This window comes from Suncus etruscus, chromosome 6 (assembly GCF_024139225.1).
Source record: "Suncus etruscus isolate mSunEtr1 chromosome 6, mSunEtr1.pri.cur, whole genome shotgun sequence".
Classification (NCBI taxonomy): domain Eukaryota; kingdom Metazoa; phylum Chordata; class Mammalia; order Eulipotyphla; family Soricidae; genus Suncus; species Suncus etruscus.
This window is the reverse complement of record NC_064853.1, coordinates 28,689,551-28,715,403: the sequence shown is the minus strand read 5'-3', so window position 1 is coordinate 28,715,403 and position 25,853 is coordinate 28,689,551. Positions and strand designations below refer to the sequence as shown.

At 33.8% G+C, this 25,853-nt stretch overlaps 1 protein-coding gene and 2 pseudogenes across 1 annotated transcript in view; 1 reads left to right on the top strand and 2 right to left on the bottom strand.

Annotated features, from left to right (window-relative positions):
* Positions 1-25,853, bottom strand: part of AGBL4 (AGBL carboxypeptidase 4) — a 1,193,307-nt gene that overhangs the window by 561,778 nt on the left and 605,676 nt on the right.
* Positions 9,370-9,492, bottom strand: LOC126012452 (uncharacterized; annotated as a pseudogene).
* Positions 18,887-19,005, top strand: LOC126012815 (uncharacterized; annotated as a pseudogene).

Below are 25,853 nucleotides of genomic sequence, written 5' to 3'. Positions count from 1 at the left end.
ATCCAAACTATTATATCTTCCTTTCATTTCTCCTAAACATTATTTATTCGTGGTTAACAATGGAACAATAGCAACTGGAATATATTTTTATATGACAATGTATTATTGAAATATTTTTATTGTTTTGTTATTTTTCACTTTATAGTTGTTGCATTTCACAAACCAGTTATATTATGGTTTATACTCTGGTGAAAACTTATAGTTACTAATTTGCTTTACCCATCAACAACTAGTTTGTCACTCCCATCATTCTCTATATCTATTCTTAATGATTTTCATATGCAAACAGATGATCCATAAAATATAATTTTGAATAAATACAAAGAACTTTAAATATTTTTCTTCTATCTACTTCACCTTTTCTTGCTGCCACTGGATCTCTCTTTATGTCTTTTGTGTGCAGATCTCCACATAGGAGATTTTCCCTATTATTCAAATTTAAGTTAATTTGCTAAAGCATTTACTTTATAATGATTCTTTGAGTACAAATCCATTGATAATCCTACTTTAATGACATTGATCACTTCTTGTTTTCCCCTTCTATAATACAACTCCCTTGTGTTCATTCACTTCTGTTTATGCAGCAAAAGCCAAATCTGTTTGAAATCTTTTATCTATCTTATATATGATTGGGGAATCATATATCTAGGTAAAATTACTATACTTTAAAATTTACGATCTTAAGTCTCCAGAAGCTGTTATCTCTGCTCAGCTGTTCTGCAAGATTATTCTGGTATGCTTCTCTTTATTTTTCTCTGTAAATTTAGTTCTAACCTTCTTATATCCTTTAGAAACTATTATTTTCTTTACATCACCTTTCTTAGAGGGCTGTCATAAAGTATTTCCTAATTTAGAAGCCATCATGTAAAAAATATCTTCATACTCCCACAATCAAAATTAGAAACATGCCTGTGTCTATTTCTATGATCTTGTATCAGAGATGATGCCTCTTTCTGAACATGGGACCTAAGCATGTCCTATAAATCCTATCTCTTTTAGTAGCTCAAGCACTGTATTTCTTTGATCATCTCTTGTTACTCTATATTACTAAATATTACTAATTTTGCTCTCTCCTTGAAATACTCTTAGTGTGATCCTGTGTCTCCACATTCCACCTGTCCTCCACAGCTGCCCTATTTTTGACTCTCATTTGTAGTTTGTTTGGTTCGTTCCATGGTTTCTTTGAATTCTTTGAGCATTCTGCAGATTTCTTCTCTAAAGTTTTTATCAGAGAGTCTATATAGATGGCTGGCACTTGTTGGGTCTGCAGAGCTACTTTCTTCATTCTCTAAGCATGGTGGTGCTCTTCACTGTTTCCTAATTGTGTCTTTTGCAGTGCTTTCTCCCCCCCCCCATATACTGTGCTTGGGTCCATTAACTAGAGGGTATATGCCACTTCCAAGGGAAAGAAGGAGCTCACCATGCCATTGGTCAGCCCTCCTGCTGACCTCCCTATTTTTTATTCTTCTTGGTTTCATTTCCCTATGTATCTGCAACTTGTATTCTTCTGTGGAAATTCAGCTTATTTCACTCTAGGTTTCCCTCCTACTTCTAGGCACTGATTTTCTTATTCTATGTGGATCCCACTCTCTTTCTAATCAAATAGTGCTTGAGTTGCAAATATACAAATCTTTCATTGTTTGCTTCTATATTCTTTGGTTCCCTTGTTCCTTTCTAATTTCTTCAAATACAGGCATTAGATAATAGAAATAATAGTACTGCTCTCCATGTCTGTTTCTAACCCATTATTTCTTCTCTGGAGCCAGCCTTGAACAACCTTGACTACTAAATATCTTCCCTAGAGATCTCATAGGTGGAAAAAACTTGACATTTTCAAAACATTGACTTCCCTATTCCACTCACATTTCTTGCCTTTTCAAATTACAGAATGTTGTCCATGGAAACAACATGCGATCAGTTTCTTAAGGCTGAAATTTGAACTTAATATTTATTCCTTTTTCTTCTTTTATTCTCAGACACAATTACTTTTCAATAATATAACTTCTAGTATAAATTTCTAATCTCTTAACTGCTTTTCATTTCTACTGCCACCCATCCTAATACAGGTCACTAGCATCTCATTATGATAATAGTCTTAAAATTAATTCTGTATATTCTAAAGAAGACAGAATATCTTTAGCTCTCCCCAAAGGCAAAGAATTATTGGAAAAAACATTCATTTGTCTAGTGTAAATAAACTTCCACGCTCCTTTCCAACTCCCCACCACCATTCACACATATACATGACTTGTTGCATCATAAAACGTTCAAATCTTCTCTTTCTTTTAGAAATAAAATCCAAGTACACTAATGTGTATTTCAAGCTTGACCTAATTTAAGCATTACTCTTCTTTCACTCCATCATCATCTTCTGCTACATTTCACCTTTCAGTTTTTTAAAAACTGAATCATTCAATCATTCTCATACCTCTGCTTGACATGATCTTTTATTGTTTGTTGGTTTTGGGGTCACAACTGGTGATGCTCTGGGGTTCCTTCTCACTCTTAACTCAGGAATCACTTTTGGTAGTGCTCAAGAAATCATATAGAATGTTGGCGATCAAACGCAGGCCAGTTGTGTTGAAGGCAAGCATCATACTAGCTGTACTATTTCTCTGGTATCAGCATGATCATTATCATAGTAGATGTGTTTTAGATCTAACCTTGAAAACTTGTGTGGGTAAGCACAAATTTTAAGTCAATAACTCCAGAGCTATTATTTATTCCAATTTGGTTAATAAATTTATATTAGATATTTAACTGTTCTTGGGTTGAAATGATAAAATTTCATTCAAAAGTCCTCAGTGAAATTGATTTGTTTTTAGTGCAGGCAAAATATACCTTACTTAGTGAATAAGGACTTCACTATCAATTCTAAGACCCATATAACTCTCTCCTCCCATTTATTCAGTCTAATATTCAGATACTTTTACAGACTGTGACAATCATGACTCACTAACATTAGCTTAGTAAACATATGAAAACTTGCTAATGTGTTTGTGGCTTGGGAGAAAAATCCCAAGATAACAGTGAAATTTTGAAGAGGTTACATCGTCCTATTTGAAAGGCAATAAAACTGCTACTGTGTGGAAAATATATCTACCGAAAACTCTAAGTCAATGTAATTCTGAAGAATTAAATTCGAAATGGTTTCAAAGTCCTACCATAATACTTTAGTTGCATATATTATTTTACTATGTACAAAAGAGATATATGATAGAAATCTATTAGATAAATTTAAAAGAGGTCTTTTAAGATACGTAAGATAAAATTCAATGTAATAAGAAAATATCCTATTAAGCATCAAATTGACTCAATTTTTTCTTAATAGTAAATAAAGTAATGGTGCATCAGTTAGTTGACAACTTCTTACATTTGATGAAAGGTAGTAAGTCTTTAGATAACTTTAGATAACATTCTTAATTTCTCTAATTTCCATTTCTTAATTTAAAAATTGGGTTCAAAAACTATATTATCTATTATAGTAAGGATTTTAAGGATAAATGAGTTCATATTCATAAAGCAATTAGCATTATGTGAAAATTAGAAGTGCACAATGTCTGATAACTACTGTATTACTGTTGCTCACTATTATACTACCTTTTACTTGATTTATACAACATGAAAGATATCATTACTTTCAGTTCATTATGAGGAGCTTGATTCCTAGAAGCTTTCCAATGGAAAAAAGTATATCACTAACTATTGAGAAAACCTGAAGCTAGTTAACTATCTAAAATTCAAAATTAAATTTCTTATCATTTTATGTTTATAAAATTTCATTTTATGCTTGAGAAGGAAGAAAATAGAGAAGAAAGCATTAAAACTATCTGATTCCTATTATCCTTATGATGATCTAAACTTTATTTTTAGGTCACACCAAGATAAAGGAACACTATTTTAGTCTCATAGGTATTATTTTAATCAAAGTAGCAAATAATAAAGAACTACTGAGAGATTTAATAAGAAACAGTCCTATGAAAACATTTTTCTTTTTGCTAAGACTGTTCCTAAAAATGTTATTTATTACAATATAAACTGTATTATTAAAAGATCATCTACTTATATCCCTCCCCAGGTTTCTGTGTCAACTAAAACTGTATTTTTTATTTTTTAAGAAACTGAATCTGATTTTCTAACAGAGAGTGTTAGCTGTATAAATGGACTTTATAAATTTTTATCTACTTTCTACAAAATTCAAAGTCAAGTTTATTACTTAAATCCAGCAAATGTGGATATTAACCTTACTCCTGGATTTCTTTTCCCTCATATTTTTATTTTGCTGTCAGAAACAGTTTGTGTGATTTCTATAATGAAAGATACTAATGCTTTTAGGTACTAAAAGAATTCCATGTAGTTGGATAATTTAAGAGTTGTTATAGATGACTCGAAAGGAAGGAATGCCAGCTGGAAGCCTTTAAGTCATTGATAAGCTTTGTATTTTTATAAGTTACTCTAAGTAATTTATGACCTATATTATCTTCAGTAAATTAGTCAGAATTCCAAAGTATCCAAATATATTTTATTATTTTATTTTAGGATTATTTAATGTTATGAATAATAGATATTTTGTTAATATTATATTTATATTATAAATATATCAATATATTATCAGTTTGTTATAATTTGATTCTGATACTACATAAAATAAGGAGTAAAACCTCACAGCTGAATATTCATATATGCTTTACCCACTGATCAACGTTCTAGAAAATTACTATTACCAGATTATTATTATTACCAAATTCATACTCTCTACCTATTCCTCCTACCCTTGATACCTATCCCTGTTGCAACCACAGAGTATAAGATATTTTTGTTGTAGTTATCAGTTTGCTTATATTATTTATACTTGGCATAATAAGTATGAATATTATCTTTTACCTTCTGACTTATTTCCCTGGCAACCTCAAATTCCATCTACTATGTTATTACTAAAGGAAAGAATTCATCTTTAAACAACAGACTGATTACTTCATTGGTTAAATATATCACAACTTCTATATCTAGTCATTTTCCAATGAACCTCTAAGTTTACAAAATATTTTGGTTATTGTGAAAAATGCTGCCATGAACACAGGTGTGTATCATTTTTTATTGTTTTGGGGCCATGCCTGGTGAAATTTAGGGCTTAATTCCTGGCTCTGCATTCTGGAATTACTGCCAGTGGGCTCAGGAGACTACATAGGGTGCCAGGAATTGAAAAACGGGTTGGCTGTGTGCAAGATAAGCGCCTTTACCCTCTGTACTATCACTTCAGCCCCCAGTGAAATTTATATTTCTAGATTTCTTTTAGAGAACTCTACTATTTTTGATAGGTCTTATATGAATGTATATTTTGATAATTAACCTAAAAAATTTACTTTTAAGAATTGTTTCCATTCTTATATAAACACAGATCTTTTTCATAGGTAATAGATATCTCATTTTTGTATTGTATTCAAAATTATTTTAATCTTATTTCAATTTCCCTGAATATAAGTGATTTTAAACATTTTTCATATCTGTGGACTATTTTCTAAAAGTATCTATTTAAGTCTCCAGCCAATTATTTTTCATTATTGAGGGTCACTCCTGGCAATAATTGGTCAACAATATCAGCTGGTTCACTGATGGACTTGGTGATGCAATAAATGTTGTTTGGGTCTAGTTGTGTGCAAGGGATGGGGATGAGGCAATGAGGGGAGTTCTTTAGAGTTGTATAAAGTGATACTTAGGGTGCTAGACAGTACTAGGAGTTAAGTTTGAGAACTATAATAAAGTTCCAAAACAGACTCCCTAGCTCCTAAAACAGACATTACCTGGTGGGAGCGTTCCCCTATTGCCCACCATTCCTAGAGCAAAATGAACTTCTAACACATGAATATGCTACATGTTATGAACTCTGATGACTGTACTCCTCTTGTGCTATTCTAAGCTATTCAATGCTTTATTAATGCAGCATGAAGATACAATTCTATAAGAGGAGAAACAGCATTTGGATGTAAAGCCAATTATTTTTACTTACTATGTGACCTTAGCCTTGTCAACTTTCCAAAAGGTTTTCTTATATATCATATAACTATAACTGCACTTCCTCTTTTATAATGAGAATCATTAACATAAAAAGTAAAGTAAAGGTAGTATTAAAATTTTATGGAAATAACATTACTGAGGAAAACTGAACAACATACTTTCCTAAGCTTAGTTTAAATTCCCTAAACTGGTCTCTCTGAAATTAGGCAGCTAAATTAAAAAGTCTTTTGATGCTATGGTTTGCAGAAAAGTTGCAGAGAGAGGAAAAAAAGTTGTGTATGAGAAATATTCAAAGATTGGATATCTTCCTGGTTCAGAAGTATGTTTGCTACCGGGTTTTGTGAGGATACTAAATTAGCTTTGGAATCTAAAGACTTGTGATTAGTGGGTGATTTAGGAGTACTGATAGATTTGGAAGAATAGCTTTTCACAGTATGATTGTGTAAGATACTTTGTAAAAGACCCTTAAAATCAAAATATACCAAAAAGGAGAAAAAACTGGGTTTAATCATTATATCACAATTCATGTGCAGAAAATATGTTTGGTGCAGTTTAGGAGAAAAATGAAAAACAGGCCTATTTTGCAGAGTTTAGATTTCTGAAATAATAGAATATTTATGTGGTTCCTATCACATGTACATTTTCTATACATATAATTTAGTTTTTGTAATAATACTGAGAAATGAGGTTGAATGTCTCAATTTTGTAGATGGGGAAATGATGCTAAGAATGTTAGAGTGATTTGCCCATAGTCATATAGCCAGAAAGTTATAGAAATGAGATATAAGGCACAGATCATTGGCTTCAAAGTCCACATGACTTTCTATTAATCCACATTGCATTCCAAGTGGAATCATAGATATGTCCATAATGTACCATAATTAAGCTAAATTTGTAGGCAGTATATCAATTTAAGATAAAATGGCTTTCATTTTGAAAAGGACAGTATTAAAATGTGATAAAAATAGGAACAGAAAATAGCTGATTGAGCCTAAGCAGAATAAAAAGTTTCCTATACTTTAACCTATTTGTTATTCACAATTACTTTGTGAAGTGAGTAATATGTGTTATCAGATGAAGAAACAGTTTCAAGAATGTGGATAGTTTTATTTAGATTGCTCAAATAATAATTAAGCGATGAATCAAAATTTACCTTTATTGCAAGTTCTTGACCTTTTCAGCACTCCAAGCCAACTAACTTATCTTTATGGTCTGGAAAATGTTTCTTTGAAGAATTTTTCCTAGACCCATTTAATTCAAATATAGCTCAATTTTTGGATATCATAAAAAAGCAGTTTTATTTTTAAATATGACTACTATCAGATTCAATGAGGCAATGAACAATGCTAAAGAAACAGTTGCTATCAGATTCTAGAGGAACTCACCTAAGACTACAAGAAAAGTGCCAAGAATCCATGGCACATAGTCTTTTGTTATTTAAGAAAGAAACAAACAAAAAACAAAAACAAAAACTAAAAAAAAAAAAACTGGTGCTGCTAAGAAAGAAATTTGTGGTGCAATACATAACCTAAACAAATTATTAATGTTGGAAAAGAATACATATGCTTGAAATTGAAAAATGAATCCACTGTCTAGTCATCCTAGCTATTAGAGTAATGATAAATCAACCTGTCCAGATTACTGCTTGGAAAATAAATAAAATCACCAGAGACCTGAGTATTATAGTGATCATCAAATTTCCTAGTTCATAATCTCTCATCTATCATTACAACTGTCCTGTAACTTAAGACAGACAAGAGGTATTTCCAAATATATGGGTGCGAAACTTAGTCATGTACAGAAGAGAATTTAAGTAAATGAAGGACCTACTACATAGGACAGGCATTTATTTAAGTGATGTAACACTTATTTTTTTTAATTTTTTATTTTTAATTATGAGAGCAAAGATGCAAAGAAAGAGGACAAGGTAAAGTTACAGTGGAAGGATAATCACCCATAAACAGAATTCTCAGAAGAAGTCCCCTTGCTAATATCTTAACTTTGAACTTTCAGCAAAAGAACAACGGGGCCGGGCGGTGGCGCTAGAGGTAAGGTGCCTGCCTTGCCTGCGCTAGCCTTGGACGGACCGCGGTTCGATCCCCCGGTGTCCCATATGGTCCCCCAAGCCAGGAGCAACTTCTGAGCACATAGCCAGGAGTAACCCCTGAGCGTCAACGGGTGTGGCCCAAAACTCAAAAAAAAAAAAAAAAGAACAAGATAAATAAAACAGAACCCATGTACAATTACTTTGTACCTCAAGTCCCCAGATTGTAATACATTATAATATTTTTAACAGCACACAAAGCAATCTAAAGCCATAAAACTTATGTACCTCCTTAAACATTAAAGGCATAGTATATATTTTTACATTTCCATGCACATGCATATTAGTTTAAGTTAACCTAAAAAGTTTAAGTTGGTTTTTTTTTTAAGGATTAGAGTCAAAGAAGCACAGTAAAAACGGTGTTAGAGTGGCAATTATTGTTTGCATAGGCCCACCAAAATATGAGGGACATGGAAAGGAAAAACCTTGGCCTACATACAAGGAGACCCTACCCCTGAAGTTTCCTGGCTTAAGACCAACTCTAGGCTCCAGGCAAGCTACTTTGTCCAATCCAAGACATTGTCTGTAGTGCCAACGCACTTTTATTTTTCACACAGTTTCTGTTGTTGGTATCATGTTTCTGTATTAAAGATCCTGGAATCTGCATATCCTACATTGAATTCAGGATGTGGAGCGTCCTCTAGTTTCACCTCACAATTAAAGGGCAATGCAGAGAGCACTGTCATGTAAGCAAGTCGTTGTTGTTAAGTCTTCTCAGTGTTAAGGGAAGTCTCTTTTGAGCAGGTTGAAGTCAGAGCAGCGGTAGGGTCTTCCCTGGCAGAGGATTGCTTCCAGGTGATGTTATAGACAAACTTGGATGTTTCGTGGATGGCTTCCCTGGTTCAGGGGTGAATGGAGAATGCCCATTCTTCTGAGGTATGTGCCAGGTCATTATGTCAATGTTCAGGGTGTAAGGTCCCATTGTACTACAAGATTTGTGTGTTCCAATCTCTATTGGATAAGATCTTATTTGTGTGTATAGTATTTTCCCATTTTAATGTACCTATGCAAACAAGGAAAAATGCTGGCACACTTATTTAAGTGCTAGCCACCTCACAGTCATCCTAAGAGATATTATAGGTAAACGTGATAACAACAACAAAAAGGAATCTCAGGTTTAGACAACTATGAACTTGTTCAAGGACATAGAAATAGCAAAAAGATTAAATAATAGTCTTTTATTATTTTATTTTAATCTTACTTGATATATCACCAGAATTAATACCTAGGTCTGGTCTTAAAGTTCTAGAAGGATTTACCTTAAACAAGTCTAGATCTATGTAAGTAAAGGTCTAGGAACACATGAATGGTCTTGTAGCTAATATTTAGCATGCCCTGATTATTATAAGTCAAAAAAGTGAGAATATTTGCAGCAAATAATGACTTAACATCTTTTACACATAAGCTATATATAAGTGAGCTATTAGTTTTTAGATAGTTAATAATGTCTACTTCACCTTTTTTAAATTAGAACTTGGAGCTTCTTCTGACACTGAAATTTGACTTATATGATATTACTTATTCATTAGTTTTCCCCAACAAGAAATAACTTCTTAAGTAAAGGGAGATTCCTAATTTTATCTTTATATATAAATCCACTAAATAATAATAAGTAATTTTTACATTTCACAAATAAAACTGACAGTATTGGTATACATATAGTATATATATAGAACATGGGTTTAGGTTATCTTAACTATGATGTATTATATTTAGGAAGCATTATACAGCCTAAGGAATCTGGAGATTTGTTCTATAGAAAAGAGTTTACCTAGAAAGTATGGAAAATGAGAGGGCTTTTTGGAATATTGGTGGAGACAAATGGGTACTTTGATGGTGGTTGTGTATTGAAATGATATATGCATGAAGCTATTATCAATGACACTGTAAATCATAATACTTCAATAAAAATCAGAAAAACAAAAATCAAATTAAAACTCATTTCAAAGGTCTTAGAATTATTAGGTTTTTTATGTTTTACAATAATGAGACCTTTTTTTTCTTACTGTATTCACATATCTTATGAAAACTGAAAAATACACCTAAAATGTTGTAGATATAGATAAGGTAATGCACACTCTGTATATACCCCAAATGAAAGGGAAAAAAATTGGGGGGCTGGAAAGATAGTATATGGGTTAAGGCTCTTGCCTTACAGGAGATAATACCCAATTCAATTCCCAGAATACATATAGTTCCCTTAGCACTGCCAGCAGTTATCATGAAGACAGAATCTGAAGATTTTGAGTATAGCTAGCCCCTCAAGACCACACCACATAAAACAAGTAATGTGCTTTGAGGGCCGGAGTGATATGCAGCGCTAGGGCGTTAGCCTTGCATGCGGCCAACCCAGGATGGACTCTGGTTTGAATCCCAGCATCCCATATGATCCCCTGAACCTGCCAGGGCTGATTTCTGAATGCAGAACCAAGAGTAACCCCTGAGTGCCACCGAGTGTGATCCCCCCCCCAAAAAAAAAAAACAACAATGACAACAACAATAACAAAAAACAGAAAAGTAATTTGATTAACTAGGTTGTATTTGTTTTTGTTTTTGTTTTTACATGTATATAGATTTTGGGGTGTGGGAAAAATCAGAGAAAACTAGAATCCAGAGATTCTGAGTTACTGAGAAATAGTCCTTCAGAGAATGAACTTGGAGACAAAGAACTTTAAGAAATTGCATAGTGGTGCTTTTGGGTCTTCATTGTCTTCAAAAGACTATGTTAGGTAAAATTACACGAAAGCCAGATAACAGCAATTAGAGAAATTTCTGAGTCGAAAATTTGCAGAGATAATGGAGAAATTAAGCATTGTTCAATTTTTAATAAAATGGGGTCCTCAATGATTACTTGAATCATTTTGTAAAGCCTAATGAAGAATGAGACCTTTTTAACAGTTCTAGAGTAAAGACAAATTAGATATGCCTTAGAAGATTTAAAAAGAAAAACAAAATTATTAAATAGAAATGCAAAGAACTCAACTTATATTAAAAATAAAACCCATGCATTAAAAAAGATTCCACAAAGTACAAATGTATATAATATACATGCTTAATACAAAACATACAACAGAAAATAAAATATTAAGGAATGAGTAGGAAATGTGATAAACTATTAAAACAAAAATCAGCCAATAGAAACAAACCCAAAACTACAAATCGAATATATTAATAAACAACAAGATTAAAAGATTATCAGTATGTAAAATACTTAAAGAAAAACAGTTAATATTGTGAATAGTGGAAAATGTAACAAAAATAAAACAAAAGAAAAATTAAAATATAAGATAAAAAAGCACATCTAAAATAAAAATTTACTAGGCTGAATTAATCTCCTTGTATATATAATGACAAAGTAAAATAAGGCAACAAAGACAGCAACCAAAACTATGAAAAATGAGTAGAAAAATTTTAAAAAGAACTTTAATGATTTTGGGGACTGTGGTATTAAAACACATATTATATAGGCAAAAGTAATCTCAGGAAAAGAGGAGAGAGAAAGAATAGAAATAAACTAATTGCAATGAAAAATAATGTTTTAAACAACAATCTCTGGGGATGTGTGAGCCAAGTCCACGCCATGCTGAAGTCATGCCAGCTGCCTCCACTACCCATAACTGCTGTTTTTGCTAATGAACCAGAGTCACCACTATGGAGCTCTGCAAAACACCAAACAAACCAAAACTCCAGGTATGTTAATGGACTAACATATCTAAGACTTTGATGGAGTGAATGTGGACATCCCACCCTCACCCTTTTGTATATTTCCACAAGTCCTGGCAGCTTAAAACATACTCCACAAAGCTGTAATATTAGCTACTGAGCTTGGAATTCCTCAATGAGATCACATAATGAGCAATAACTCTATTTTTTTCAGTTCTGTTATCCCAGTAGGAATACACCAACTTAGATATCAACATGAATTCAAATCCACCTAATACTTACTACAAAGTATAATAAACTAGCAATAAATTACTTAGCAAATCTTCTGATAATGATTTTATGATCTCACTGAAAGATAAAATTAATTTTCATAAATTTTCTTATTGCACTCCCTTTAAAAATAATTGTATTACCACTTATATATAAACAAACAATATAAAATATATTATTTTGTCCTTGTCAAGGGGGTAGGCTTGGGAATCTAGAAATCTGAAGACTATGGTGGAGGGGATTTTACATTGGTGGTGAAACTGGTCTTGGAACAAATTTTGAGCAATTATGTAATACATGATCTTTGGGCCTCCAGAGGATCGAACTGTGGTCTGTCCTAGGCTAGCACAGGCAAGGCAGATGCCTTACAGCTTGTGACACCACTCAGGCCCCATGTAATACATGATCTTAAGTAAAATAACTTATTTTAAAAAGTTTCTAAATTTTAAGGAAAATATAAATCAGTAGATTCATGAAAGAAGTAAAATTTTCAATATCATTGATAGTCATAAAAGTATTAAAGACATCAAGAAAGACTGAGAGGAAAGATGATGTAAAGTAAAACAAAGAAGGATTGCAGGAATCTCATTAAATCTATGCAAGGTAGAAGACAGATAATATCGAAAATTGTAAAAACTGACAACCAACATTTGTAGAAAAATATTTTTCAAAATCAAAGCAATATAATTAAAGATTTTCTAGTAAAGTAATTTTAAACTTGTCAAATTAAAAATAAAAAAAAATTTAGTTAAAAAAACGAGAATTTGGGACTGGGGCAATAGCGCACTGGTAGGGCATTTGCCTTGCACACGGCTGACCCAGGACAGACCTGGGTTCAACCCCTGGCGTCCAATATGGTCCCCCAAGTCAGGAGTGATTTCTGAGCACACAGCCAGGAGTAACCCCTGAGTGTCGCAGGTGTGGCCCAAAAACCAAAAACCAAATCAAACTTATTTATAATCAGTGGAATTATATATTTAAACAAAATAAGAGTGTGATAAAAACAATTTGTGATAACATTAACATCACAGGTTAAATATACAGGTAGATAAAAAGTTGTTGGCAGTGCTGAGTCCTCTCATTGCCTGCAAAGACTTGTCACTGAAAGCTGAACCAGAGTTTGAGTGACATTCAGCTTCTCCATCCTAGCACCACATTATCTGTGATCATGCTGCCTGCCAGGCTGTGGTGCTGTGCATGGTTGCACTGGTGCAGGTCCAAAGAGGGACAGATACGAGAAAAAAAAGTTGTTGGCAATAAAATAGAAGAAATAAAGTGTAGGCATAAGGTTATAGAATATAAAATAATTCATTACATGCCTTCAGCTGTGATAACTGAAGGTCAGTTGTGATAGATCAGAAATGCGTATTATGCAACAACTGACGAAAGATTTTGACAAAGAAGTTGGCTAATAAGCAAAGAAGATTGCTTAAGAAGATTTTATGGAATGTTTAAAAATATTTTAATTAATCCAGAAAGTTGGATAATTCATGCATATAAAATATAGAACAAATGGAAAATAGAGAGTACAATGACACAAAAGCTTAGAAAAATCATAACTATAATATATTCAACTGATTTAAACACTCCAATTAAAAAAGCAGAGGTTGTCAGACTGAGCTTAAAAATTAAGTTTAAGCTATATGCTGTCTACAAAAAAATACCCTTAATATATTATCTATCATAAATAGTTTAGAGAGCATAAAATACATGTCATGCAGTTAGGAATCATTAGAAAGCTGTGAAATACATTAATATAAATTAAAGGAAATGTCAAAAGATCAACATAAATAGGTAATTTTATAGTAATGAAGGAACCATCACATTAACAAGACAATATTATTAAAAGTGTATGAACCTAAAATAACTTTAGCAGTGCTCAAGGATTACTTCTGTTGAGGCTTGGGAATGGGGAACCTTACGGGATTCTGGGGTTGCACATAAGAGAAGAGTTCTGGGGACCATATGGGATGCAGGGAATCAAACCAGAGTCTATCCAGAGTTGGCCACATGCAAGGCAAATGCCCTACCACTTTGCTAAAAAAAAAAAGACAAGAGTTCTACCCACTGTGTGATTTCTTCATTTGAATCAGAACTATTTTTGAACTACAGAAGCTACATATAAGTAGTAGAACACTTGTTTGAAGTCTAGCTTTGATTTCGAGCATGACAAAAACAAAACAAAATATAAGCAGAACAACAACTCCAAAAATCAGAGCTATTTGGAAAAATAATAAAATTTAGAGAAGTCAAACTGTATGACTTTAAGATATTTTATAGAATGAATCTAATTAACAATGTGTACAATTTTTATAATGGACATTTAGATAAGTGAAATATGGAAGAACCCAGAATATAAAAAACGTTATTTGTATCTTTATGCAAACGTTTATATACATACTTATGTGTATATATAGTCAATTGCTGTTTAATACTATACTAAAGATAGTTAAATCAGGAATGGATTTTGGATTTTATATATATTTAACAAATGGTGCTAAGATAACTGGTTATCAATTTAGAACATCATTCCTATTTTAACAAATTGCATTATGTATTTAAAATTATTAAGAGACTCTCATATTAGTTGTTTCTCCACAATAAGATATACTTTTAAAAATGACAGCAAAAATATATGCAAAAATTTCTATACCAAAGCTTCTGTGGAGTATTTCTTGACAACTAAAACAAATGAGCTTTTGTACCTGTGAAATATTGAAACATTATTTAAAAAAATACAGATTAGGACTCAATTGGGCATTAAGACGAAAATAAACATTGACAGAGACAGATAATTTTGGAGAGGGTTCTACAATAAAAATAATAATTACTTACTTTTATCATAGTTCCATAGATATTTATTTATATTAAAATGTATTAGACTCTAGAATATCTATAGATTATCATGTATCATTACTAAAGGTTGCATAAACAATCATATTTATAATGGTTTTTTTTTGGGGGGATGGTGTTTGGGCCACACCCTGTGATGCTCAGGAAGTAATACTCCTGGCTATGCATTCAGAAATTGCTCCTGGCTCGGGGGACCAAATGGGATGCAGGGGATTCAACCCGACTGTCCCTGGTCAGCCCAGTGCAAGGCAAACGCCCTACCGCTGTGCTCTGGCCCCAATGTTTATGATTTTTAAAGGATGAAGTTGTTGGAGTTATTATTATTATTTTTGGTTTGGTTTGGAGCCACACCTAACAATGCTCAGAGATTACTTCTGGTGCTCTGCTCAGGAATTACTTCTGACAGTGTGTGGGTGACCATATCTGAAGCTGGATATTGAATCCAGGTTGGCCAGACGCAATCAAGTGCCCTACCAGCTGTACTGTCTCTCAGCCTCCTAAAGAACAACGTTTTTATTGATTGTTTTTCATATACCATAAGAGAAAAAACCAAAGGAGCAATAACAAATGTGTCAAATGCTATGCTAGAAAATCTAGATGCAGTGAAGTTTACTTTAGAAGTTACTAACACAAATTACAGGCTAGTGAGATTTCTCAGAAAGACGAAATCTGAAGGGGATGTTAGAATAAACTGTGAGTTAGTTGTATTACTACACGCAAATACCCAGAGCAATACAACATATGTTTCAAAGATATTTAGGAAGCAGAATTGACAATTTTATTTGTCCTTATAGAAGTAGGTGAGCAGCAGCATCTTTGGAAATAGGAAGGAGCAAAATATTTACATACAACTCTATATTTCTCTTGTGGACTAAGCAAGCATTATACAAAATACATAAAACAATATTATTATAAATTAATTTCTGAAAGGGTTGAAGTGGCACCAGTATGTAAAAAATGAGGTGTGACACTAGCAAAAATAGTAGGTTTGTATGTAACTTCTGGAAACTAAGAAGGCTTGCAGCCTGTGATTAGATAAACTCCCCCCTCCCAACAAAATAAGAAAAGACAAGAGATGAGAATCAAGCAAATTGAAAATCATAACTATTTAAGAAATTTAAATCTTAAAAAGAACCTATAGAGAAACTAAGAAAAACAAAAAGGGGGAGTGGTGTCATGGAGCACAGAAACTCAACAATGTGGTCAAGAGGATGAAAGGCAAATGAAAGATGAGGAATGAAAACAGGGTCATAGCTGACCTTTCTTTCATCGGAGGTGTGGGAGCTGAAGAGCATTAAAATATGGACAATAAGAATTGAAAATATGGAAAACTGAAAAATAACCTATTAAATGAAGAAATATAAGAGAATTTTATAGTCAAAAATGGTTTGTGTTTTTAAAATGGTGATGAGGAGTACATATATATAATTTCTGGAAATGATGTATTGACAATTGTTCATCTTCGATTTAGTTTGAGTCAGGCTACAGGATAACTTCAAATGTCTGTGAAATACTTTTGATTCTGTTAGTTACTAAACTGTCAATGAAACCATGTAGAATCAGATTGATTATAAATCATACAATACTATGATATAGAAAGAGAAGGGACTTCACTTCAAATTCAATGAAACACAAAGATATCAAAGAATTTTTTATGATCAATGCTTCATATACTTCTTTTATGGACTAAGCTTGACATGCATAATACATAAATTAATATTATAATTAACAAGAAAAAGGTTGAATTTTAGAAAAATAAATGATATATTTAAATAGGTAATTCATTAGAAGGGGGATGAATACTTATAACTATTTTAACCACATACTTAATGTTTTTAATATCTATTTATTTGTACTATATTTAAATAAATGTTTAAAAACTCAAGATATATCCTTCTATCAACTGGAAATTACTGAAGACATAAAACACAACATAGAAAAGAGTTGAGAAATGAATATGTTTACCTAGTTTATTAAGACTATATGCTATTAATTTTTTTCTGTAGGGTGATTTGATAATATATGGCTATTCATACTTTTGGATATATTCTAAGGAATATTCTAAGGAAATATTTATTCTAAGGAAATAAATATTCTAAGGAAAAATTTAACTGAATAAGAAATCTCATGCAATAACGTATATTGGTGACATGGCAGGTCTTTGTTTAAATAAAAGCTTTGAAATATTGTAAATGGATAAAAATATTTTAAAACAAGTAATATGAGTATGTGGTTTCTATTTAAGTGTTTTTGATATACTGCTAGATTAAAAACCCATTTTAAAAACAATAAAATCCAAAGTATGTTCTCAATTTTATAAAAATGACACAACATGCATATACTATTGTTACTGTTACCATAGTTGATAAATATTGTAGTATAGAATTTAATTTCTGAAAGTAATCATAAACCAGCATAAGATCTCTAAAATAATGTATCAGGAGAAATGGCACTGTGAAACCCTTTTAGATTTCTTGCTAGAAAATTACAACTATAGACTCATACAAAGAAAATGCACTAAAATTACTGACTTCTTTCAATAAGCCAGTCTTAAATATTTCTAAGCACCAGTCTATTTAATTTAATTTTGGACACTGTGATGAATACAATAAATTAACTTCTAAAATTAATCATTTTGTTTTTAATAAAAAATATAAATATAGAAGCTTTGTTGCATCTCTGCATTTGGCTGGCAGGGATAATGGCTTTTGTTGAAAAATACTACACTACAGGACTTACTATAGCTGTTTATTCTGTAATTCAATTTGTTCTATTTAAACACAAATATGCTAGTCCTTCAGTCATCAAACACTGAGGTTCACAGCAGGCTCAAACTATAATCCTTTTTACTAAATAAAAATAAAATCAATGATATAATTTTATTTCCCCAATAGTTCATAGCATTAGAGGCAGAAAAATGATTTGAGAACTTTACTATACTGTTCAATGAAATAAAATGAACAAATATTTAATGAATAACTTGAGATATGTACATATCTATCTAGCAACTTACCATAGTATTCTGTTTAAATCCTGTGTTTTTCTAATAAGGCTACCATTTATATATCATCCAACTCATTCTCAGGGGCATTAAATAATCAGACAAGTCACAAATCTACAAAATAACAGAGCAACAATTAATACCCAACCTGCCTGAATATAAATTACATACTATTAACATTCAACTCTTATGCTAAACATGGTGGAGAAAAATATTGTGTGATAAATGAAATCACAGAAGTTAATACAAAAGGATGCTGAAACACAGGACAGATCGGAGTGCCGCTGTGGGAATACTAAAAAGGATCACTTTAGGGATGATAACATTTATCAGTCTGCATAATTACTTGCTTCAAAGGAAGGTGATTAAATTTTCCTTCTCTACAGGAGAGACTGTAATCTTATTTTTGATAATGACTTAAAATGGGTTAATACTCATGATATCATATTTGTCAACCTACAAACTAATAATACCCATCTTTTAGGGTTTGTTTGTTTGTTTGTTTGTTTGTTTTTTTAGGACTACCCCTGGCAGTACTCAGGGATTACTCCTGGTGGGCCTTTAGTATGATATGGCAAGGATCAAACAGGTTTGATTGTATGCAAGACAAGTATCTTAACCCGTGTTCTATCTTTTTGGCTTCATATCTACATGTACAAATTGTCCATCTTCAAGTTGATAAGGAGACACACCATAAAGGTCACAGAGTCACTAGATAGCAGGTGATGAGCTAGATGGTAATGTGTTCAAGGGCAGGCAATGTTAATATTTTCATCTCTGAGGCACTTGATAATAAGGAATAAGAAAAAATGTCGAAGTTTCAGAAATTATCTCTGTAACTACTTTGCTAAGAGATGAGCCTGCATCTTGATTCTATATTAATATCAATGAAATAACATAAAAACTACAATTGGAAAATAGATAAATTCCTACATGAGAAAGAGAGGAAATCAGAGTGGTTGCAAAAAATGGCATTTGTGCTCTATGGCCATACCACCCTGAACACGCCCCATCTTGTCTGATCTCGGAAGCTAAGCAGGGTTGGGCCTGGTTAGTACTTGGATGGGAGACTGCCTGGGAATACCGTGTGCTGTAGGCTTAGAAAAAAAAAAAAAGAAGAAGAAGAAGAAATGACATTTGTGTGATCTTAAAAAAGAGAAAAAAAATTATAAAGAACTCAGGTGGGGTGTCTGGGCAAAGCAAAGAACATGTTTAAAGGTATAAAAGCATGAAAATTAGAAGTTCGAAGGGTAGAAAAGAATCCAAAATGAAAAGCACCTAAGTTTTATAAGGGAGAAAGTGGGAAAGGAAAAACTTAACATGCCAGGGGCAGATCTTGAAGTGTACTTCCAGGGTAGGTTTTTATATCTTTCTCTGCCAGGTTGGTGAACAGGTCCAAAGGTAAAAAATACTTTAGATATATGCCTTTAAGAAATAGTCAGAAGAACCAGAGAAATAACAGTTGGAGACAGACATACTGCTACTAACAGATAAAAGAGTACTAATGTATGTATTGGTTTATATGACAAATTATAGCCTAACTAGAACATCAATTCTGTTTCCTCAAGAATATCTTCTTTGGGCCGGGCGGTGGCGCTGGAGGTAAGGTGCCTGCCTTACCTGCGCTAGCCTAGGAGACGGACCGCGGTTCGATCCCCCGGCGTCCCATATGGTCCCCCAAGCCAGGAGCGACTTCTGAGCGCATAGCCAGGAGTAACCCCTGAGCGTTACCGGGTGTGGCCCAAAAACCAAAAAAAAAAAAAAAAAAAAAAGAATATCTTCTTTGCCCTTTCTCTTCTCTATTAAAATAATTGAGTGACCCACACTTTCTAGTTTTGAATGACCATTTGTTCTTTTTTGTTTGGTTTGGTTTTTGTTTTGGTCATGCCTAGTGGTGCTCAGAGGTTTCTCCTCGCTCTGCACTCAGGGATCACTCCTGTTGGACTCCAGGGACCATTTGGGATGTGGGGGGATACGTGATCAAAGTCATCAGCTTCAAGTAAGAAAAACACCTTGCCTGTTATACTAACTCTCCAGCCCACTCTTTTACTCTTTAAGCACAATTTAGCTTCATTTATTTCCGTATCACAGAACAGAAATGGCCTTGAAAACATCGCCTGTGATCTCATGCATGTCTAAGTTATTGATTATTTCATTTGCCCTTCCTCTGACCTGACTAACCAAATTTTCATCTTAAATTTTTTAATACTGTAGTTAAGATAATATGTTTGCAGTAGTTTTAATATTTATAGTTTTGATGTAGAAAGTCACTGCCCATTCACCTCTATCATACCGCCCAACACCTTTCATCACTCTACTTAAATCATTTCTAGTCTGTCTCTTCCGTTTCCTGCATGCACTTCCTCTCTTAACTGCTTGGCAAACACTGTTTTGTAATCTGAGGCCAAGGATTTGTGATCACTTGACACTATATATTCCTTTGTTTACTTCTTTATACATCACAAATTGAATAAGATCATCCTTAATTTGTGTTCTTTGACTTATTTCCTCTAACCTTATATCCTCAGTTCCATTCATGTTGCAGGATACTGAAAAGTTTCATTTTGCAATTAAATAAAATTTAAAATACAAAATAAACTGCAAAATAAGTGTTTAAAAACTGCAACTTTTGGAAACTGAACAGAATACTGTTAAATTACTAGTTGGTCAAACTAGGAAACAAAGAAAAATAAAATATTCCTTAAAACAAACGATAATTAAAATACAGACTATCAACATTTGTTTTAGAATTAATTTTGAACTTCAAAGAACTGTAACCTGAAAAGAAACATATACTATGATTTATATTTTCATGACCTGTGGATACTCAAACCTCGTGGATACACATATTTCAGCATGTTATCTCTCTAAATTGTTGGTCTCTAAATATTGATACTCTTTTTAAAATTAATTTCTACCCTGTGGTATGAAAAACACATAATATTTTATTTTCATGACTTTTAGGACATTCCAATTATGCTCATGCATATTATTCATGACCAGAGTTTCATGCAGAAACACTGCAGAAAAATGTGCATCTGATTTTTGTGAGGATGAGGTTCCTTCAGGTATCTATTAATCCTACTTATTCTTTGACTGATGTTCTGTTTTGTTGTAGTACTTAATGAGAGTGGGTGTTTAAGTCTCTCACTACTAATGTCATTGATGGGCCTTCTCAGGTCTATTAGCATTTTCTTTATAAACATTGCTGCACAATATCTGGTGCAAAATGTTGGTAAGACCTAAGTTCACTTGCTGTACTTGTGCCTTTAATGTATGTAATGTAATCATTTTAGGGGAATTATTTTGATTTTTAGGCTACACCAATGAAATGCACAGAGATAATGTCTAGTGATGTTTAAGGGTCCCCTAAAGTTCAGGGATCAAAGTAGGGTCTGATGAATACAGGACAAACTCCATAATCTCTGTATTAAGGCTCTGGCCATGCAATATCCACCTGATCTCTTAAAACCTTCAGTTTAAATGTTATTTTGGTCCACTCTTGGTCTGTAGAATTGTTTTTCAACTTTACACTCTGAGCCCAGGTTTACTGTGAGAATTTAAGTATGTCTCTTTTAAGCATACTTAAGCCTGTTCTTTTTCATAGAAGAGGTTTTGACATTTAGGCACATTACAGTTAAAGAAATTTATTGCCATTTTTTCGATAGGACATTCAATACTCTTTGCCATTTGGGTTTAGATATAACAAATAAATTCAGCTATTGTTTGTGATACAGTGCTTTTTAATTTCTCCCAAAATGTGAGTGAAAATCTTGCCTGGTAGAGGATTCTTGGTTGGAAATGTTTTCATTCAGTACTTTGAATATGTCATTCTATTATCTTCTTGTAGATTTTCACATAAAAAATGTAAATTTTATTATTTTCTTTGCATATGAAGCTTTCATTCTCTTTGGCTGCTGTCTGTCTAACAGTTATTTCTATTTTGATTAAAATGTGCCTTAGTTTTTTTCTTTTTCTTTATAATTTTACTGAGTCTGTATCAGTACAGAATACTTTCCTCAAAATGGGAGAATTATGCCTTCCATTTTCTTCTGCCTTTTCATTATTTGTGGGGGGGGGTCACACCCGGCAGCGCTCAGGGATTACTCCTGGCTCCATGCTCAGAAATCGCCCCCGGCAGGCACAGGGGACCATATGGGATGCCGGGATTCAAATCGAACCACCATCCTTCTGCATGAAAGACAAACGCCTTACCTCCATGCTATCTCTCCAGCCCCATCCTTTTTATTATTTGTATTATTTCTCTAATTGCACTCACTCCACTCTCAGTTGAGCTTCATATAGTGAGCTGGTCCTTCCTCAGCCCTCATATCTGGGCATTATTACAATAATGTCTTTTATATTCTCTTTTTTTTTTTTTTTTTTTGGTTTTTGGACCACACCCAAGTGACACTCAGGGGTTATTCCTGGATATGCGCTCAGAAATTGCTCTTGTCTTGGGGGATCATATGGGATGTCAGGGATCGAACCATGGTCTGTCCTAGGTCAGCACACACAAGGCAAATGCCCTACTACTTGCATCACTGCTTCGGCCATTTTATTTTTCTTAAAAGTCATAGGTAAGTGAGACTTCTGAGTGTGTGTCTCTCTCTCCCTCTGACTTATTTTACTCAGCATAATAGTCTTCATGTCCATCAATGTATAGCAAAATTTCATGACTTCATCTCTCCTGACAGCTACATAATATTCCATTGTGTATATGTACCACAGTTTCTTTAGCCATTCATTTGTTGAAGGGCATCTTGATTGTTTCCAGAGTCTGGCTGGCTATTGTATATAGTGCTGTGATAAACATAGGTGTGAGAAAGGGATTTTTATATGGCATTTTTGTGTTCCTAGAGTATATCCCTAGGAGTGGCATATCTGGATCATAGGGGAGCTCAATATCCAGTTTTTTGAGGAATCTCAATATTGTTTTCCATAAGGGCTAGACTGTTAATCCTGCCAATACATGAGCAGGGTATGTGTCTCCATTTCCTTGTGTCCTCTTTTATTTCTTGAAGCACGGTTTTATAGTTTTTCATTGTATAGGTCCTTCACTTCTTTAGTTAAGTTGACTCCAAGATATTTGAGTTTGTGTGACACTAATGTGAATGGTGTTTTTTGGGTTTTGTTTGTTTGTTTGTTTTTGGTTTTCTTGGCCACACCTGGGGAGGTTCAGGGTCTACTCCTGGCTATGTGCTCAAAAATTACTCCTGGCTTGGGGGCCATATGAGATGCCGGGGATTGAACTGCAGTCTGTCGTAGGCTAGCTTTGGCAAGCAGACTCCTTACCACTCCATGCCATACTCCGGCCTCAGGGTTGTTTTTTTTTTAATGTCCACTTTTTCTCTATCATTATTTGTGTATAAGGCCATTGATTTTTGTGCACTAATTTTGTAACTTGCCACTTTGCTATATGAATGTATTGTTTCTAGAAGCTTTTTGGTAGAGTATTTAGGGTTTTCCACATATATTATCATGTCATCTGCAAACAGTGAGAGCTTATCTTCTTCCTTTCCTATCTTGAAGCCCTTGATATCTTTTTCTTGCCTGATATCTATGGCAAGAACTTCCAGCACTATGTTGAATAGGAGTGGTGAGAGAGGGCAGCCTTGTCTTGTACCAGAATTTAGAGAAAAGCCTTTTAGTTTATCACCATTAAGAATAATCTACTCCTGGGGCCGGGCGGTGGCGCTAGAGGTAAGGTGCCTGCCTTGCCTGCGCTAGCCTTGGATGGACTGCGGTTCGAACCCCCGGTTTCCCATATGGTCCCCCAAGCCAGGAGCGACTTCTGAGCACATAGCCAGGAGTAACCCCTGAGCGTCACCGGGTGTGGCCCAAAAACCAAAAAAAAAAAAAAAAGAATAATCTACTCCTGGGGCCGGGCGGTGGCGCAAGAGGTAAGGTGCCTGCCTTGCCTGCGCTAGCCTTGGACGGACTGCGGTTCGATCCCCCGGTGTCCCATATGGTCCCCCAAGCCAGGAGCGACTTCTGAGTGCATAGCCAGGAGTAACCCCTGAGCGTTACCGGGTGTGGCCCAAAAACCAAAAAAAAAAAAAAAAAAGAATAATCTACTCCTAGGGGTAGACCCTTGGAACAAAAAAATACAATACAAAAATTCCTTCCTCACACCTATATTCATTGCTGCACTATTTACAATAGCCAGACTCTGGAAACAACCAAGATGCCCTTCAACAGATGAATGGCTACAGAAACTGTGTTACATATACACAATGGAATGTTATGCAGCTGTCAGGAGAGATGAAGTCATGAAATTTTCCTATACATGGATGTACATGGAATCTATTATGCTGAGTGAAATAAGTCAAGGGGAGAGAGATAGACACAGAATAGTCTCACTCATCATTGGGTTTTAAGAAAAATAAAAGACATTTTTGCAATAATCCTCAGAGACAAAGAGAGGAGGGCTGGAAGGTCCATCTCACAATATGAAGCTCACCACAAAGAGTGGTGAGTGCAGTTAGAGAAATAACTACACTGAGAACTATCATAACTATGTGAACGAATGAGGAAGTGTAAAGCCTGTCTAGAGTACAGGTGGGGGTGAGGTGGGGAGGAGGGAGATCTGGGACGTTGGTTGTGGGAATGTTGCACTGGAAAAAGGGGGTGTTCTTTACATAACTGAAAACCAACTTCTTGTAATCAAGGTGTTTAAATAAAGATATTAAGAAAAAAATAATATTTAACATTGGCTTGTGGTAGATGGCCTTGACTATATTGAGAAAAGTCCTTCCATTCCCATCTTGATGAGAATGTTTATCAAGAATGCGTGTTGGACCTTATCAAATGCTTTCTCTGCATCTATTGATATGATCATATGATTTTAATATTTCTTTTTTGGATATATTATGTTGATTGATTTACGTATGTTAAACCATCCTTAAATTCCTGGGATAAATCCTACTTGGTCATGGTGTATGACTTTCTTGATGAGGCATTGGATCCTATTTGCCAGAATTTTGTTGAGGATCTTTGCATCTGTGTTCATCAGGGATATTGGTCTGTAGTTTTCTTTTCTTGCAACATCTCTGTCAGATTTTGGTATCAGGTGATGTTAGCCTCATAAAAACTATTTGTGAGTGTTCCTGATTTTTCAGGAAAGGATTGGTAGTAGTTCCTCTAGAAGATTTGAGAGAATTCATTAGTTAATTCATCTGTGCCTGGGCTTTTGTTTTTGGGAAGACTTTTGATTACTCTTTCAATTTCCTTAGTAGTGATGCATATATTTAAATATGCTAGATCATCCTGGTTTAACTGTGGATGATTGTAGGAGTTCAAGAATTTTTCCATTTCATTCCAGTTCTCACATTTTGTAGCATAGAATTTCTCAGAGTAATAGTCTCTAATAACTTTTTGAATCTCTGCATTGTCTGTAGTGATATCACCTTTTTCATTTCTAATCTGTTTTATTAAGTTTCTCTCTCTCCATTTCTTTGTGAGTTTTGCTAGTAGTTTATCAATCTTGTTTATTTTTTCAAAGAACCAACTTTTGCTTTCGTTGATATTTAGAATTGTTTTTGATTACCATTTCATTTATTTCTGCTCTGAGCTTTATTATTTCCTTCTATCTACCTATATATTCAGCTCCTTTTGTTGATCATTTTTTAATTTTAAAAGCTTTGTCATTTTGAAGGCTCTGCCTATTTATGTAGGCCCCTTCTTCCTTTCTGATGTGTTCTTGGAAAGCTATAAATTTTTCTTTTTTCTTCTTTTTTTCTATGTTTTTGGTTTTTGAGTTACACTCAGTGATGCTCAGGGTTATTCCTGGCTATGCACTGAGAAATCGCTCCTGGCTTGGGGGACTATATGGGACGCCAGGGGATTGAACCGTGGTCTGTCCTAGGCTCACTTGTACAAGGCAGACACCCTACCACTTGCGCCACTGCTCCGGGCCCTATAAATTTTCCTCTTAGTACTGATTTT